Raw genomic sequence first — 19815 nt, forward strand, 5'->3', positions numbered from 1 at the left:
TGTCCATAATAGATATTGGTCTGTGTGTGTTGGTTTCCTGTATGTGTTTATGTTTAGGGTCCCGTCGGTCTGCCTGGTTATTTTCATGTCCATAAATAATATGCTGCCTTCTGTTTCTGTCTCATAAGTGAACTTTATGTTGCCTGTGTCGTCCATGTTATTCAAGTGTTGTGTTGTGTTTCTGTTTGTCCTTTTGGTATGATTTCCAGTATGTCATCTACGTAGCGTTTCCATAATTTTATTTTGCAGTTTGGAGGGCAGTGGCTATGGCTTTTTGTTCTAGGTCTTCCATGAAAAACTCGCACAGGGTGGCTGATAACGGGTTACCCATGGCGAAGCCTTCCAGTTGTTTGTATATTGTGTTATCGTATGTGAAGTAAGTGGAGTTAGCTACCAGTCCTATCAGTTGTGCTATGTCTTCTGTTGTGAGGTTTGTTCTTTTGTGTAAAGTCTTGTCCTGTCTGATTCTGTTAACTACTATGTCTATGGGTTTTTTTTGGGTTGGTGTTTTTGTGAACAGGGATGTGACGTCATGTGAGATGAGTATGTCGTTATCTTCTACTGTAATCTTTTTTAGTTCTTTTGCCAGTTCTATGCTATTTTTGCAGTGTTGATCTGTGTTACCTAATAACGGGCGGATGATAAACCGGCCGCGGATAAACAAAGTAGGAAGTGACGCCACCATCAGCGTCAGCTCTGAGGATGTTTGCAGTCACGAACGAAACTGTCAGCAAGGTAAAGAGAAACCTTTTCTGTGTTTTAAAAAAGAACCAACAATGCAGTTAGAAAAGCAACACAGCAAGAACATACCAAAGAAGCATAAAAAATATTCAAGCACCTCTATGCCAAGTCTTTGGCTGAGAGGGGAAGGTCCAGAGAATTTTTACCTTTGGATCCAGGATCAATTCAAAATTCCACACATTTTCATACTCAGACTCGAATATTGGGCTATTTTGTACAAATACCTACTGCTAATTTATAATAAATTTGTGTCTCGATTTATGTTGTTGGGGCAGCAGTAGCTCAGGAGGTAGAGCGAGTTGCCTCATGATTGGGAGGGTCATGGGTGAGATTCCAACTCTCGCCAGGGGTATTCTGCTGTTGTGTCCTTGGGCAAGACACTTCACCCAACTTGCCTGTGTTGGTAGTGGTCAGAGGGGCCGATGGCACCAAATGGCAGCCTCGCCTCTGTCAGACTGCCCCAGCGTGGCTGTGGTTACATCGTAGCTTACCATCACTGGCAGAGTGTGAATGTGAGAGTGCATGAAAGCGTCTTTGAGTGTCCTAAAAAAGCACTATATAAGTTAGATGTATTATTATTTGTTTGCCAATAAACACCATAAAAATACTAAATTGTCAACAGAGCCATGGTAAGGTTTATGGACATGTATGTGTCATCTCAAAAAACATGATGTAGATCTAAAATGTTAAACTTAATGATACTGGACAGAGGCAAGTTTTCTTTGAATTACATGTGTGGAAAATGATTAAAACCTTAGCTGAAAAAACGGGGTGGATTTCCACACCTGGATTTTTACAAAAATCCAATGTTTATAAATAGCGTGGCAAAAAAGTAGATAGCTTACAGTCTGCGAACTAGCTTACGCAAGTCGTTCTCTTAGGAAGCTAATGAAAACAATCCTTAACTCCGGTTTTTCTGCTTTAGCATTATAGCACATGATGATGTTTGACCAGAGTCAGATGTTGCTTCTGAAACCTCTGCTAGTGGGTCAGATCTTTTCTGGAATACAACAAGGAGCATATCGAACAGCTGAAAAGAGTTCAACCGAACATGTTCGAGGCTGTTTGACTCCAACCACCCACAAGCTAACGTTAAGGAGGATGCTGAACGTTGTCAGAATCAAAATTGGTACAGTTTGTTTACTTTAATTGAATATTTATTTTATTTCTGCACTCATAAATGAGCTAACACTACATCTAGAGTTCTCAGCTGACGAGTTTTTAGCTACATCAGGCTGTCACAATATAATTCAATAATCTACAGAAACATAAAACAATTTGCTGCAAGTTTTACCACTTCGAGTGACTCAGTGACTTTCTCTGATATTTGTAAAATACAGTTTTGTTAAGTTTTGTTTTTGATAAGTCAACAGGCACAAGCAGGCGGCGTGAAAAGGGTTGACACTAAAAATCAATTAGTTAAACATTCAACCAATGATTACTTTTGAAAACTTCCATTGCAAACACACACACACACACACACATGCAAAGGCAAAAACAGTACTTTATTGTGTTATTTTTTTCGCAGATAGTTTGTTCATCTCTGAAAATATTTAAAGAGTTTATTTGATTGACAAACAAGCTCATGAAGTAAAATATTGTAGATTCGGTCAAAAGTTCAGAAACACACAATCTATACTATTTTCATTGTTTTGCAGCTTGTTCAAAACATCCTTTATATGAAACTGAAAAATATCTAAATCAAACTGGGATTAACGCATGAGACTTGTTAATGTGACTGGTCTTTATATCTGACCCAGTGAGATTGAATCCCAGTGTGTACATTAGTAATCCAGCTTAAAGGTCTCATATGATTTGTGTGCAACCCCTTTTTGACTTGTCAAACAAAACAATGCAGAGCAGATGTTGCTGCTGAGGCGGCTGACGGGATAAGAAGCAAGTGCAAATCCATTAGATAGACTGCCTCTCCCTCTTTTATGTTTGCGTGCATGACTGTCGGCACGCGTGCACGAGCATATCTATCACTACAGCCTTGGTGCGGATTAGCAAACCAAGGTGAGGCACAGCTAGAATTTTAAGAGGGCTAAGGAGGGGGTTGATTTTCTCAGAATGCTTATTAACCGAGATCTCCCCAACACAAAAAGCCATTAGCTTAACATTTCGCATGGCCTTATTGAGTTTGGAATAAAGCCACGGCAGAAAAGGACAGGATATTAAAGGTTTTCTGAGCTGTTTATCCATCGAGCCATTTCTAATCGCACAGATTTTACACAAAGCAGTGAGAAAAACTGACTGGAAATTGAACTAGATGGAGAAAAAATATCAGCAGGGAATAGTTAATACAAATAATGGAGCTCAAGAAAAAGCTTAAAGCTCTTGGTTGAAAGAATGTACATCACCCACCAATTTTCATGCATTTAAAGATTGTTTATTTAAAAATTATTTTCCTTTATGGTCCAGTGTTGAAAATACTTTTTAGTGCACTCCCATACCACCTTGAAAGATCTTGTAGAAATATTAATGCTCATACAGGTTATGTGTGTTAAAATATCTCAGCTACTACCAATTATGTGCTTGCTAATGATGAGTAACTATGGTGACCATCTTAAATCGGGCTGAATAATAGATGTCCATCCTGTGATAAATTTCTGTGAACTTTATTTAAATCATCAGATGGTTGATGTGACATTTTTCTAATACACAAAATACACTAGGGATGGGTACTGTATTTGGTACTTTATAAGGCGCCGACCAAATTCCGTGGTACCGACCAAGGACCGATTCCCGTGATATGAAACGGTGCCTTGTTTCGATACCTTTTGCCATTACACTAGCGTTCGGTATCTGTCCCAAGTTAGACAGCAGCGCATGCGCAAAAGTTTTACGTTGTCAGTCGCTGTGGGCGAGCTGTAAACAGAGCAAGCAGCATAGTAGAAAGAACATGCTCTAAAATTTGGGTCTACTTCACTAAATGCGATGGATGGCTGGGTGATGATGACGACATTGACAACGTTCTTCATCTGTTCCAGCAGGTAAATCAGGGTATATGCAGGAATCTCAAAATTAAATTCAAGACTTTTTCAAGACTTTTTAAGACCTTGTAAAAATAAAATTAAAACTATCGCAAAGAACTAATCAACTGTTAAACACTCATATATTGTTTTTAAATACTGCATCGCTTTGTTTTCCACTTCATGTTGGGTTACATCACATCCGGGACAGCAAGGCTGTAGCAATAATACATAAAGCCACGTGGTACAAAAATGCAAACCGCACTCATAGAAGAACAAAATATACTGTATATATTTTTAGTTTACATGCATCTATTTTTCATAGCCACGAACTCCGAGGCTGTGAAAAAAGTGACAACTAAAATAACTCCCCCCAAACAAGGTCCTCACGTGCTGCAGATGTGCATCTATTCTACAGTGGGTTTTGTAGTGACCTCTGACATTGATATACTTTTATTTTATTGAGAATATTAAAAAAAATATATTTAAGTGACGTTTTTACAAAATGCAAGCAATTTTCTACCAGTCCTACTGTTCAAGAGAGCTAAATAGAATAAACTGAAATAACTAATCAGATAATGATTAGGGATCATCATATAATAAACTATTATTATGAAACTAATTCACAAAACACCAAACATAAAAACATCTGAAAATATTCCAAATGACTGTAATCATTCTTCAGTAGGAAGACCAGATCCAACTCTGCACATGTGGGACAGAGACTGCTCACTGTGGGACGTGAAGCTTCAATGTAACCAGATAAAGTAAAAAAAAAATTTTTTAATCTATTCTGCCTTTTATCTCTAACATGACAGTTAAAAATACATACAGTTATCATATAACTAATGTCTTATATATTCTATTTGAATTAAACTTGAACAAGCAAACAGCAAAAGGTTTAATGCTGTTTCTCAGTTCCTCTCCAGTTACCACAGCTTAACTCAGGCTGGACCTTCTGCTGTGACTGAGCAACTTTAGCTACAGTTACTTTAAACCATCAACTGATTTTATAAATATAGACAGGCCCACTATAAAATAATGAAGGTTTAAGCAGCTTTTTAAAGTTTTCACTGAATATTTGTGCTGACTTTCCACAACAGAATGATAGTAAAAGTACCCGTAACGTCTTTAGATCTATTTATGGTTATTTTCCACTAATAACATCTCATTAAGAACAGATCCATACTGTGTTGCAAGTTTTTCTTCTTGATTTCAAATCTCTTATATAACATGTAGGGAAGACGTGCCTAAAGGGTTTAGCCTGTATGCACCTGAAACAACAACCGCAGCACCTTGTCTGTCAGAATCTTCTTTAGGTTAGGATGACTTTCTATTATTCTTTTGTAGAGAGTGTTATCACATTTTCCATCCCCTGTTGGTTTTATTATGTCAGCCTGCAGTATAGAAACCATCTACAAAGCACCGTCAAGGTGTGCTCTCGGATCATTGGACTACACTGCGAAAATTAACTTCTCAATGTGACCAGCATACAGGAAGTTTAGCACAGAAAATCATTAAAGACCCATCACACCATCTTCATACTGTTTTCGAGAGGCTGCCCTCCAAACGCCGACTTTGATGCCCATGCTGTAAAACACAGAGGAGGAGAAGTTCATTTGTTCCCAGAGCTGTGCTTCTTCTCAATTCTTAGTGCCGATAGGGGGCGTGTGCATTACTTGTATGTGTGCGTGCATGTAGTTACATGTATGAATGTGTATTTGTGTGTGCGAGTGTCTGTGTGTGTCATGGGTGATTCTGCAGGTTGAGTGCTTTGCAGTCTTGTTTCTGGTTTTATTGTATTTCTGGTACTTCCTGTTTTATTTTGTGCATTCACTTCCTGTCTCATTGCAGGCAGCTTCACGACATGAGGCTCCTCACTAATCTGCCTCATGTCTTGCACCTGGGTCCTGGCTTCTCCATTTAAGCATCTTTGCAACAGTTTCCTTTGCCAGTTTGTCTTCTCCTGTTGTGTGATGTGAACCTGCTCTCAGAAACACTTGGTAAAAGTGTAGTCAGTTAGATTTGGACTTTTCAGTTGTGTTGTACTCCAGGAATCCCTTCTGCTGATTAAAACTGTGTGAGCTCTGCATTTGAGTCCTCTTTGTGCTTTGATAGTGTGTGTGTGAGCCAAAGGTTTACTCATTGTTGGTCATTCACATGTGAGGTTATGACATGAATACGTATATAGGTTTTATGGGTTTTACGAATGTGTAAATTGGTTGTGTTTTTAGAATTTAGAGATTTTAGTGCCGGCTGCTTCACAATGCTGTTTCGAATTGCCCCTCGGGGACTAATAAAGTTGTCTTGAGTCTTGATGGACCTGTCTAATTACTGGGAAAGCTGTTTTTGACCAACAATTGAACTCCACCCCCGAACTTTAAGCTCCAACCGTTGCCAGATGTTGAGGCGACAGTAGTAGTAGCGCCGTGATACCGGCTACCACAGCGTGTTTTTCCCTAGCTGTCTCCGTGACTGTGATTGGTCAACTGGCAACTCGTGACCCACTGACAAAGATGGTTTATGAAGACGATGAACACTCCTCATTTTTCTGAAACTGATTCTTATAAAGAGCGACTGAAAAAAAAAGAGCGACTGAAACCTGACCAAAGACTCACCTTCCCTAAAACAAAAACTCTTTGATACACGTGAACACATTTGGTTTCATAAATGGCGATTTTCGCTGAAAAGCATCAAGTTTGCAAGTATGAGACGAACGTATTTTAAAATCACGTCAATACGAACCAAATTTAAGACTTTACTAAATTGATTTAAGACTTTTTAAGACTTTTAAGGGCCTTAATTTTCCTTTCATCAAATTCAAGACTTTTAAGACTTTTTAAGACCCCGCGAATACCCTGTAAATAAACTGTTTGATAATGATAGCTTGAGATTTGAGCTTCCGTTGCTAGTAGCTAATATGGTGCATTCGCTTTCTCCACGGTACTCGAAAATTCTGACTTCCAAGTAGGAAAATTCAACTGTTTGAAAAAGAACGGCAAAAGGAATGAAGATACACAGTCAATTTAGTTCACAGCAGAGATGTTTGCCTCAGTGTAATTTGCAGTTATCTAAACTAAAAGGACCCACCCATCACACAGTTTGTCCAGAGGTGAAACGAGAGGAATAGGAGTTCATGGAGCAGGGTTTTAGTTTGTGAAACACCACAATATTATAATACAAACAGTTGTATGGTATCAAAGTTTGCTTTAGTTTAATTTGTAGTTTATAATACATGGTCTCCTCACCATAGTTATTCCAGAGGGCCTAGAAAAGTAAAAGGAGTCCATGGAGATGGGTTTAAATTTTTGTGTCATTCAGAAATTGTTTAGGTTAATGGTTTTCATATTTAAGATGTTGGCACAACACTACGATGATAAAATACAGTCTTTTTTATCATTATATTTATCAAAAATGGTCATACAGTTAAAAAAATTTCATTAAAAAAGAGAAACAATTAATTTTTAAACATTCAAAAGTATCAAAAATAGGTTCCGTTAAGTACCAGTATTGATTCCTAGGTACCAGGAATGGGTACCAAATTGATTCAAATGTGAAAGGTATCCATCCCTTAAGTTCACACAGTCAGGCAAAAATATCCCAAGTTACACCTTTCTGTAGAAAATGGTAGTAACTAAATTGTCTTGATGTTATCACAGATTTCGGATGTGTAAGCGGCGCATAATGTAAAAGGCACATTTTCCAGTGTGTCCTTTCCCACTGGGAGCGTTTTAGTCACCAAACGGTAATGAATGTGTTGGTCCTGCGAGGGCAAGAATTGGAGAATTACAAGATCAAGCGTGTCGCTGCCAGTTCTCACGATAACAAGCAAGGAGTGTATTTTCTAATCTGTTTACCTCGGCCACAGAGGTTTCACAGGTAATGATTTTTTTTACTTGTTAGGCAACTGGAAATCCACACATGACTTATTTAAAAAGTTTGCAGATTTTTTACACTGCATCCTGTCAGGCCTGATTTGAACTGCTGAGCTTGACACGCTCTGAAAGTGTAGAGTGTAAAAAATAGACTCGAAGCATAAATTTAGCTGCGGGACGTGACACGACGCTTCTAAGACACGTCCAAAATGGATCGCCTCATGTGGGTAGAAAGACACGTAACGCCATTACGCATCAACCTAAGGGCTCTGCAGCAGGCCCATAAAGGTTGACCGAGACAACCTATCTGTCAAAAGCGACAGAGACTGCCAGTCTGTGATCGGTCAGAATGCACTTCTTTTAAATTAGTCAACAACGGCGGCATTTCCCTCTTGAAGAAAATAAAATAAAAAATGTCAAATACACCTAGTGGCAGACAGAGCAAATTAAATAAAATTAAAGTGTGCTGCTCTGGGTGGCTGCATGTTGGAGTAGCTCAGTTGACTATATGTGAGTTTTGCCTTTTTTTTGACATTTTTTCTTCTAGTTTCTCAAGAAAAATGTTTTTTTTTTGGACATTTTACTTTTCTGTTTCTGGTGCTGTGAAGCTTAGAGGATTTTTATTGCTATTTTTTCAGTTTTTGAGCATTTGTTATGATGCGTAACCTGGCAACACGCTGGTTTACAATCGGGAGCAGCTGATTAACATAGGAAAGGCTGAAATAATACCTCAACTGAAGCCAAAAATCCCAAATGAGCTAAAACGCAAGACGCGTGGGTGCAGAGTGGGAGCAAAACAGAGATAGAGAAAGAGGAAATTCAAACCATCTCTTCTATCAATCATAATGGGCAATGTGAGATCACTGGCCAACAAGATGGATGAACTCCAAGCCCGTTCAAGGACTCAGCCAGAGTATCGGCAGTGCAGTGTTATGTGTTTCACTGAGACGTGGCTGCAGGACCATATCCCAGATTCCAGCGTCTCTCTGCCAGGATTCCTGACTGTACGAGCAGACAGAGATCTGACAAGGAGCAGTAAAAGGAGGTGGAGTGGCAGTGCTTGTCAACAACAGATGGTGCCATCCAGGTCATGTTTCAGTGAAATGTCGTCTCTGCAGCCCAGATGTTGAACTCTTGGCAGTAAGTTGTCACCCATATTATTTGCCAAGAGAGTTCACCAGTGTTGTCTTGACAACCATTTATATTCCACCTTCAGCCATTGCTGAAAGTGCATGTGATGCCATCAGTTCCGTTGTCGCTAAGCTACAAACCCAGCACCCCAATGCATTTGTGGCTATATCTGGTGATTTTAATCATGCTTCGCTCTCTGCTACACTTCCAACATTTCATCAGTTTGTCAGCTGCACCACCAGAGAAAACAAGACATTGGATTTCTGTTATGCAAATGTAAAGAATGCATACATGTCCAAAACTAGATCTCCTCTGGGACAATCAGATTACAGTCTTGTTTTTCTCTGCTCAGCATACAAACCACTTGTTCAGAGGCAACTTGTGAAAAGAAGAATTGTGAGAAAATGGTCACAGGATGCTGAAGAAGCCCTGCAGGGTTGTTTTGAGACCACAGATTGGATGACTCTCTGCCAAGGATATGAAGAGAACATCAATGACATGACTGGATGTGTCACTGACTATATAAACTTCTGTGTGGACAACATCATACCCACCAGAACAGTGAGATGCTACGCTAATAACAAACCCTGGACCACCAGTGAACTGAAGAATCTGCTAAATGAGAAAAAAAAGAGCTTTCAAGGAGTTAGACAGGGAATTATTGAGGAGTATACAGAAGCAACTGAAGATCAAGATCAGAGACAGCAAGGAGGTATACAGGAAGACGCTGGAGAACAAACTACAGAGGAACAATATCAGAGATGTCTGGTCAGGGATGAAGAAGATCATAGGCTTCAAGCAGAGGAAGGATGCACAGATGGGAGCCTGGACACAGCCAATGAACTGAACAAGTTCTTCAATAGGTTCAGTTCAGGAACAAACCCAGCATCCTCCTCGCCTGTCCCCAGCCAATCAGACATCCCATCCTCCTCTGATCCAACATTTTCCTGTCACATGCCAGCTCTTTTGTCCTCTGATGCAGTCATGGACTATTCTGGTTCTATAAATCTGTCTTCAACCAAGTCAGAAGATGCTGCTGCACCATTTACCTCCCCCTCCCACCTATCTGTCTCTAGAAGTCAGTTGAAGAGGCAGCTGGAGAGACTGAACAGGAACAAGGCTGCAGGTCAAGATGGTGTCAGCCCAGGAGTACTGAAGGCCTGTGCAGAGCAGCTCTGTGGGATTATGCAGCGCCTCTTCAACCTCAGCATGGCCCAGGAGAAGGTTCCAGTCCTGTGGAAGACATCCTGCCTTGTTCCAGTTCCAAAGAAAACTCGCCCATCAGTCAATGACGACTACAGACCGGTTGTCCTGACACCCCACATCATGAAGGTCCTGGAGAAACTCCTGTTGGTCCACCTGAATAAGGAAACTAGGACATATCAGGACCCGCTGCAGTTTGCTTATTGCGATGGTGTTGGAGTTGAAGATGCCATCATCCAGCTGCTTCAACCAAACCACTGTCATCAGGACAAGGCAGGCAGCACTGTGAGGGTCATGTTTTTTGATTTCTCCAGTGCATTTAACACAATTCAGCCTGATGTACTTTGCCAGAAACTCCAGAAGACACAGGTGGGGGCCTCAACTATCACCTGGATTAAAGACTACCTGACAAACAGACCACAGTTTGTGAGGCTGAAGAACTGCACATCAAACCAGGCGATCAGTAACATTGGAGCACCACAGGGGACTGTACTCTCACCATTCCTTTTCACCCTGTACACCCCAGACTTCCAGTACAAATCAGAGACCTGTCATCTACAGAAATACTCAGATGACTCTGCAGTTGTCGGGTGTATCAGAGATGGACAGGAAGCTGAGTACAGAGAGCTGGTGGAGCGCTTTGTGGCATGGTGTGGAAACAATCATCTGACATTGAATGTGAACAAAACAAAGGAGATGATTTTGGACTTCAGAAGAAACAGGGTGTAGTCAAACACTGTTTCCATCATGGGAGAAGAAGGGTGGTTGAGGAATACAAATACCTTGGAGTTCACCTGGACAACAGACTGGACTGGAGAAAGAACAGCGAAGCCGTTTACAAGAAGGGACACAGCAGACTGCACTTCTTGAGGAAGCTTAGGTCCTTCAATGTCTGTAGCAAGATGCTGCAGATCTTCTACAAGTCTGTTGCTGAGAGTGTAATCTCTTCAGCCATCGTCTGTTGGGGTAGTAGCATCAGAAGCAGGGACCTGAAAAGGCTCAACAGCCTAATAAAAAAGGCTGATTCTGTTCTGGGGACGACTGTGGAACCACTGGAGGAGATAATGCAAAGATTCTCCAGAGAATCAAGAAAATTATGAACAACCCTGAGCATTCTCTTCACAAGACTGTCCGACAACGGAAGAGTGTCTTCAGTCAGAGGCTTCTTCAGCTTCGCTGCAACACTGACCGCTACTGGAGATCCTTCCTGCCAACAGCCATTGTAATATACAATAACTCTTTGACAACTTGATTATTCTTTTCATTCTGAGCTACTACAGCAATCAATTTCTCTCTGGGATTAATAAAGTATTTTTGAATTGAATTGAATGAATATCTCGTGGAAAAAGTTTTTATTTAATTTATTTTTTTCAACTTTATTTTCATTTATTGACATTTAAATAAAAATACAAAACTAAATTGCTAAAAGCCAAAATGAGAAAGGGGACAGAAAGAAGAAAAACTTATGTTATCTGCCCCTTTTAACTAAAATAACATTAATACAAATGAAACAATCATATGATTCTTAAAAAATGTGAACAATATAGTTTCTGGACTGGTTGGCCGACACAACCTCAACCCATGAATTGAAAAAAAGAGAGAAAACAAGTTACACAGAAAGAAGTATAAAGTTATATTCCTATATACACACATATGCATACATAGACTTGTTCCCCTTTTCCCTTTTTTTATTTATTTATTCATTTTTTCTTTCACCCCCAACCCCCCTCCCCTCACGCGTTTATGTAACAGATCTATATAAGTTAATCATTTCATTTTTTATCTCTTTTTTGAAAGTCAATATTGTTTTTGCATTCTTGATTTCAGTATTTAATTTATTCCACATTTTAACTCCATATATGGACACACAATGTTCCTTTATGAGTATCCTATATCTAGGTAATTAAATAATTCATGAACTTTTAAATCATATTTGCTATGATTTAAAAGTTCAACAATACGAATGTCTATACACCCGTGACTGGAGGAGAACAAAGACACGCAGCAAACTTTTTATTTGTGGACAGAAATTACGGGAAACGTGAGTTAAGAGGTGGTGACTGCATGAAGAGGTGGAGGAGAATGAGGGACAAATGTGTCCGTGTTAAAAAGTATCTGAAATACACAAACGCAATATACACAATAGTAAATATACCATAGTGGACAGGTATTTGACTGCAATGTTTGCGGGATATCCCCAGAAAGCACTATGCCCTCTGTTGTTCTGGTGGGGAATTGCTTTGCAACCTTACCCAGGTGACAGAGAAGTCCAAAGGGAAAATGTCTCTGTCAATGCTTTAGCTGCATATTTTGTAATGCTTACACATCCAGTGGAAAGGAGTAGTAACCTCTAATGCAATTTTTGAGTAAATATTTAAATTCCCCATCTTTCATACCTATGTATCTGACACTAAAAATACTTAAAAATCTCCAGATCGGCCTCTAAACTGGGTGATTTTTTTGTTCTCCCTCTTTGGTCCAGCCTTTCTGGGCATCTGTCTATTCATGTACACAAACGCTTCACTCCTGATGGATTCAGGCCTCGTGACTCAGCTGTAAAAGCACAGCGGCTATTGTTAACGCTGAGCGGTTACGACTTTCCTTTCTTATTTCTCTCCGTCAGTGGCGCAGTGACACACAGGAGTGACCGTGAACTTTTAACACCCCCCTAACAAGGAAAGCCTCTACTCTTGACGAAGCTGTGAACTAAAATATGTAATCGCTTCAGGAAAGTCAGAGTATCATAATTGTCAAGGACGCCACTTGATAAGGTAGTCTAATAATAGCCACGCTGCTCTGACCTTTAATTCCAGCTGGAGTTCGGCCCTTGAGGAGATATTTATAACCTCCCAGCAGTGCTTTACTCCAGATCCCCACCCTCCTCATTTAGAAAATCAGCGTGAACTGAATGTTTTATTTATTAAGCTTGGTGTTATTTAATTAAAAATCAAACAATGGAAACAAGACAATGACTGGAGACAGGCACTGCATTACTGATTCTGGCTTTTGATTTCCAGCTGCTGTGATTAAGATGCTCTTGATAATCTTTAGCACAACATAAAACAAAACACGAAAACTCAGAAAATTCCTGCATGTCTGATAAAAACTAATAAATCGGTACTGCTGCAAGATCCAGACGAGAGCAAAGCTGTGATGCAGACGTCTGAGCGGATAGGCGTCCTAAAATGATGCAAAATAAGTTAACAAATGGAGAAGTCGCTGTGTGAAGTCTAATTAATTAGACATGGGAAAAAAAAAAACATTAACACTCATCTTCAGGTCTGAACTCTGAGAGGATCTCAGGGAAGCGAGGTGGTGTATGTAACCCACTGCTCTGTTTTGTAAGCAAATCCTTATCATTGCTAATAATAGCACACTGCGGGTTTCTCTTTTCCACTCTACAGCTTTTTTCTTGTTTTTTTTATTCCAGAAGGTACAGAGAAATGTCCTGATAGAACTAAACCCAGGTAACGTGAAGGCATGAGTTAGTAATGGGAACTTTGTGCTGCCCAATTAGAAACCCTTTACTAAAAATTCTTTTAAATAATGTAATAAAAAAAACAAGGAGTCAAAATTCTTTGTTGTTAAAGAACTGTGTTGTTTGAAAAATACAAAAAAAAAAGCATTCATGACTAAATTAAACATCGGTTTAGACTTTTCTCCAATTATTTGTAATTTTAGAGTCAGACACAAAAATGGAGCATGAGCATGAAACCTGAAATCTTATTGAACCTATTTGTGGTTATATGTTAACGGTATGTCAAAGGATATTTTTGAGTTTCAAGAAAGAACTGCCCTCTCCACGTTTAGAAAAAATGAGCATCAGAGAGAGCGCCCAGTTATCCTTTTGCAGCCTTTGTAGCTGCCAGCCTTGCAAACAGCATGCTGAACTTTAGCTTACCTGATGAGCAGAAAACCAGCAACAGAGGCGTCTGTGGGGAGCCCAGCATTCACTTTCAGGGCACGCCTTCATTGAAAAGAGTCTAATAAATAAAACGCTGGTCTTATTTCTCACAGCGGAGGCTTTTCTCTTCTTATCGAAGACTTCAAAGACTTTTTCTCTTGCGACCTTTAGCCATTTTCAAAACAACCTGGTGAGAACAGCGAGGTAGACTGAATGGATGAAGGCGTATCCCTCTACACAAACAGAATGCGCATGCACAGGAAGTGAAAACGAACCCAGGAATGAGCACGTTCGACGACGACCTTGCGTGAAAGCTTCACCAGAATGATTGACAGTTATGCGGACCAAAGGTTCAAATGATCCACTCGGAAGAACCTCCGCTATAACTTTAATATGACCAGTGGCAGCAGTAGCTTAGGAGGTTGAGCTGGGTGTCCAGTAATCGGAGGGTTGCTGTTGTGTCCTTGGGCAAGACACTTATCCCGCCTTGCCTGCTGGTGGTGGTCGGAAGGACCGGTGGTGCCAGCGTTCGGCAGCCTCGCCTCTGTGAGTGCGCCCCAGGACAGCTATGGCTACATCGTAGCTCGTCTCCACTAGCGTGTGAATGTGTGTGTGTGAATGGGTGAATGACCGATTGTGTTGTGAAGCACCTTGGGGGGTTGTGGAAACCTAAGAATGTGCTATACAAATATTTACCAATTATGGCTTCACTCTTTTATCCAACATGCAGATTTATGAATGTTTGCTTCTTGTACCATATTTTATTCTATTTACCTCAGACCTGTTTTATTCTTTGAGTAAATTTAGTTTTAATGTTAAAACTTTAATTTCAGTTTTTCATTATGCTTTATAAAATTTTTAATTGTTATATGGAATGTTGTATTTTTTTTAAAAGTTGCGTTAATCCCAAGTAGCAACAGAAATCAATCAAATGTAAACATTAAACAAAAGCTTGAGACTGAAGAGGGTGAAAGACAGAAATGTTGTGAGGTTTACCTGGTACTTTTTATTATCTTTTAGACATTTAGGGGTGTGCTTCTGTGCAAACGTTATAGTTCATTTTTATTTCATCTGTTGTAAATAGCTTCCTGAATAGCCACTGAAAAAAAGTATTTTGTCTAATAGGACTGATAAGCTAAAGGCTAGTCTGAATGCTTCAATCTCCCAAGTTTTCATAGCAGTTGATGCAAAGTTATTTCATGAAATGGTTACATAGAATTCTGTTATGATTTATAAGTGTAAATATCACCAGCAGCAGCAAATTGTCGCACTGCCAGGACATCCAGTTTAGCACATAACATAACATATATTATATTATATTATATTATATTATATTTCTTGATAACAATGAAGCAACAAATTGACATTAATAAAACATTCCAAAGAATTGTGTTAACCACTGAAGATTAGAGGTGTTGTAAGAAGACAGCAACACACTTCTTGTTAGCCGTTAGCACATCCATCCTGTAGGGCCCAGACTCTATTTCTCCAAACTAAGGCCATTCAGGAAGCTACCCACAACAAATTATGTATAGCTTTTACACAAAGCACACTTTTAAAATGGCCTCAAAACCTCCTTCAAGCTATTTCGGCAGCAGCTGTCCATCTTTTTCTTTTTTTTCTTTTTAGCATCAGGCCTTCAGGTCTAATCGGGCTGGCCACAGAATCAGCTTCAAGCTCAGATGGACATCTGACTCAAGGAACATGATGTACAGACTGTAGGATCAGTCTATGTTCACATTACTTTTGCCATTTCTAAATCTGGAGAACACCCAGATTATGATTCATGCATGCAAAGCTCAGAGCAAGCAGGAATTATTTTCTTGTTTTATGCTGCTTCAAAACCAAGAGGGATCTGAATCTATTCACCAGCCACAAAGGCAGAAGGCGTGAAACTTCTTGTAATTGAAATGATTTAAAAATACTGTAATGTATTTGCAATGGGCCTCTGTCAAGTTAACACTATTTTTTGACTTTCATCCTGTATCAATTATGTGGATAAAGAAGGATAACTCAATACATCTCCATGTTTAAATGAAGGCAGCGATTTGTGCTCATCATTTAAATAAGAAGGTTCTGTTAAATAAGAGGACTTTTAAATCATATGTTGGGTTTATGGGGTTTCCTCAGCGGTAAACACGGTAAAGTTGCTGACTCATTTTCCAGTCTGTCATTCACCCTAACTGGTTGTGTCGTTGAACCGGTGCGTATCTGCCCTCCCCGTATTCTGGGATTAGACTCTCTAACTGCAAAATAATAAAAATTAATTAAATAAACGGCAGGGAAAAGAAACATGCCGCTGCTTGTCTGCAAAAGGATTTAGAATGTCATCTGTTTTAATAATCTGAGAGTAAGGGAGAGCGCAGGACTGCAACAACACACGTCTGGTATGCAACTTAATTAAATTCCTCTTCCAAAGTATCACAGTGACGAACAAAGCCAGCCATTTTTAAGGGTCAGTAGTGCTGTCAGTGCCTGATTGATGACCAGGATGTCAAGCAAACCAGACATAAAGTCAGTCAGCTGCAGGCTTTTCTGATGATCAAGTGTTAAACCCTGCCAGTAGCTGCGTCAGAAATCCAAAGATCATCATGTCAATGAATACTAAACCCAACACCACATTGGTATTTGGCAGTAATGATACTCCAGCCGGGCTTCGTTTTAAATGCAGGCGGCCTTAAATCTTGGTTTGTCATTGATCATCCAAGGCTTGTGATGCATTTGTCCGACACTAGCTCAAAAGACGACACAGGAGAGAAATGGAGCAATTATACTAATCAATACCAACCCCGACCTGCTGTGGAGGCTGTACAGCTTTTAACCACATACAGTTTGACAAAGACAGTAATTGCATTGTGCTGTAAATAAAAACGATCTCAGTGGCTCTGACACAGACAACCTACAACATCACCAGCTGGACGCCACTCTAAATCACCACTAGGAGTGTTGTTGGATATTCAAAGCTAAAATTGAATGACCTGTCAGACCACCATGACTATGCAGCACATACGCAGGGACCTAAAGCCTGATTTTATCAGCCTCCGTGAGTTCTGCAACGCACACAGCGTGTCGGAAAGGTTTTCACATTTGAACTTCTTTTCAGGCAGCGGAGTGTTGCAAAGCAATTCCCTGCCAGGACATCAGAGGGTGTTGCGATTTTCTGGGGTATCCTGCCACCATTACAGTCACGTATCCAGTCTAGTATAGTGTATTTACATTGTTTACATTGTTTTTACGTATTTCAGATACGTTTTAACACAGATGAATTTGACCCTCATTCTCCTCCAACTCTTCACGCGATCGGCACCAATAAAAACTCATGTTTCCAGTCATTTCCACCCACAAATAAAAGTTTTCTGTTTCTTTGTGCTCCTTCAGTCACGAGTGAATAAACATTAAAATTTTCTGACTTTTTCTTCAAGATGTTCTTCAATTTGTTCCAAGTGTAATGCTTAATATATTTTTGTTTTTAGAGGGAGCAACAATGGTGCTGTTGATTAATTTAAAGAAAGCAGTGTCCTGACCAATCACAAGCTTGTGGTCTCCATCCCTTTCGTCTCCATCTGCCTCTGCGAGCCTGTCGCAGATCCCTTGTGCCGATGCAAAATGGCGTTGCGTCTCTCTGTATCGACGCAGACTGAGAAGTATTAATTACATTTAAGTGAATGAAATGTGAGGTTATGGGAGGGGTTGGAAACTAATTTGGGACTTATTGGAGAGAAAAAAGGAGAACCTGGCCATCCGAGTGGGACAAAATTGTTAGAGAAATTAAAATCACATCAAAAATGTGTATGCTGTAAGAAAGTTCATTATTTTAATCAAACACAGAAAGAACTATTTACTATTGTAATGTTGATGGTCGTGTCCTACAGATAATGACAAAACAAAATTCAGCATTTCAGAAAATGAGAAGATTGTGAAAAGGCTAAAATAAAAATGGGAAACTCACAATGTCCCACCTTAATAAAGCGGGAAATCAACGGTGGTCCTCATGAGCCCTCTATCTGGCAGGTTTTAGAGGTTTTTATGCTCCAACACACCTGATTTCTATCAGCAGGTGATTAACAGGCTTCTGCAGAGCGTGATGAGCTGCTGAACAAGTAATCAAACCTGTGCTGGGGCAGAGAAACAACTAAAACATGCTGGATGGAGCCCTCAAAGGACACTACTACTCTACTCAGTCTGGGCCAGAGGGCTTCATAATCATGGGGTAAGACTATAGATTGGACAGATGTCATTGACCCCCTCCACCTCTAAATGGTAAAGGCAGAAGTGTGGAAGGAAGAGATGCACTAGCAGCAGTGACAACCACAGCCTTGAGACGATCGTCAAAATAAATCCTGTCAGGAATCAGGGGGAGCTTCACAAGGAGTGGACAGATGCTGGAGTCAGAAAATCAAAAGCCTCGGCGCAAAGATCAGTCCCACACATGGGCTACATGTCATTTTCCTGGTGTCCAGCCACTCTTGAAACAGAGACAACAGCAAGAGTTTCATACCTGGCTAAAGAAGAAAAAGAACTGTTGCTCAGTGACCCAAAGTCCTCTTTTCAGACAGAAGTAAAGTCTGCAGGTCATGTGGAAACCAAGGTCCCAGAGTACGGAGGAGAGAAAAGAGCAACATAATCTATGTTGTTTGAAGTTTCCACAGTCGGTGAAGATCTGGGTGTGCCGTGCTGGTGTTGGTCTACTGGGTCAACACGGACATCTACCGGGGCATTTTAGAGCTCTTCATGCTTCCTTCTGCTGTCAAGCTTTGTGTAGATTTCATTTTGCAGCAGGACCGGGTACCTGCTCACACTGCCAAGTGTACCAAAAGCTGGTTCAGTGACCCTGGTGTTGCTGGGCTAGATTGGCCAGCAAACTGGCCTGAGCCAAGAAGAACATGGTAGACATCAGGCCCAACAACAAAGTCATTCATGCAAAAGGAGGTCCAACCAAGTGTTGGTGCATAGAAATAAACAAAAACTTGATATTTCAGCTTAAAATGTCCTCTTTTTGAATTTACCTTATGTAATAATAACATTTTCTGAGACACTGAACTTTGGGTTTTCTTGCCTGGAAGCCAAAATAATGAACACTACAAGAAACAGATGTAATGAAGTTATAGAAAATAAGAGTTTCACTATTTCAGAGAAGAGTGGCAAAAATAGTCAAATATGGTAAATGGTAATGGTAAATGGCCTGTATTTGATATAGCGCCTTCTAGTCCTGGAACCCCCCAAGGCGCTTTACAACACAATCAGTCATTCACCCATTCACACACACATTCACACACTGGTGGGGATGAGCTACGATGTAGCCACAGCTGCCCTGGGGTGCACTGACAGAGACGAGGCTGCCGAGCACTGGCGCCACCGGTCCCTCCGACCACCACCAGCAGGCAAGGTGGGTTAAGTGTCTTGCCCAAGGACACAACGACAGCGACAGACTGAGCGGGACTCGAACCTGCAACCTTCCGATTACGGGGCGAGCACTTAACTCCTGTGCCACCATCACGATATTGTCTTTTCTAGCAATTTCGGGACTCCCTCCATAGCAGCCCAGTAGGATACTGGCCTTGATGAGTTAAACTGAATGTTGAAGATGCACATGGTTTAATTGTAAAAATAAAATCGGTTTATGTTACTCCCCTTTAGAAATCTATTTCTATACAGTAATCTTCTTTGCAGTTCAAGAAAATCTTCCATTCATTTGAAGACTTTTCAGCAAAAGAGACACAATACAAAGGTCTTCATTTCATGCCTGAAGGAGGGATGTGCTCTGCTCCATCAGGTCCAGCTATCCCCATGAGGAATTACAAGGCCATGGAACCTTCATCTACTGTGAGCACAAGAAGTATGGCTATTCAGCAGCTATGAAATAGAGATTCTTAGCTTCATTGACTGATGCATTTTGAATGACAGCTGACAAAGTAAGCTAATCAAAGCTCCCTCCAGGTGGTGATACTAAGTGGTGTGAAAACCGACGGAGGGTGCCTCATCAAAAAGC

General features: G+C 40.3%; 1 protein-coding gene across 12 annotated transcripts in view; it reads right to left on the reverse strand.

The window, feature by feature from the left end:
* The window catches only part of tanc2b (tetratricopeptide repeat, ankyrin repeat and coiled-coil containing 2b), a 245556-nt gene that overhangs the window by 75935 nt on the left and 149806 nt on the right, over window positions 1–19815 (reverse strand). The window lies entirely within an intron of this gene.

This window comes from Nothobranchius furzeri, chromosome 16, assembly GCF_043380555.1.
Source record: "Nothobranchius furzeri strain GRZ-AD chromosome 16, NfurGRZ-RIMD1, whole genome shotgun sequence".
NCBI lineage: Eukaryota > Metazoa > Chordata > Actinopteri > Cyprinodontiformes > Nothobranchiidae > Nothobranchius > Nothobranchius furzeri.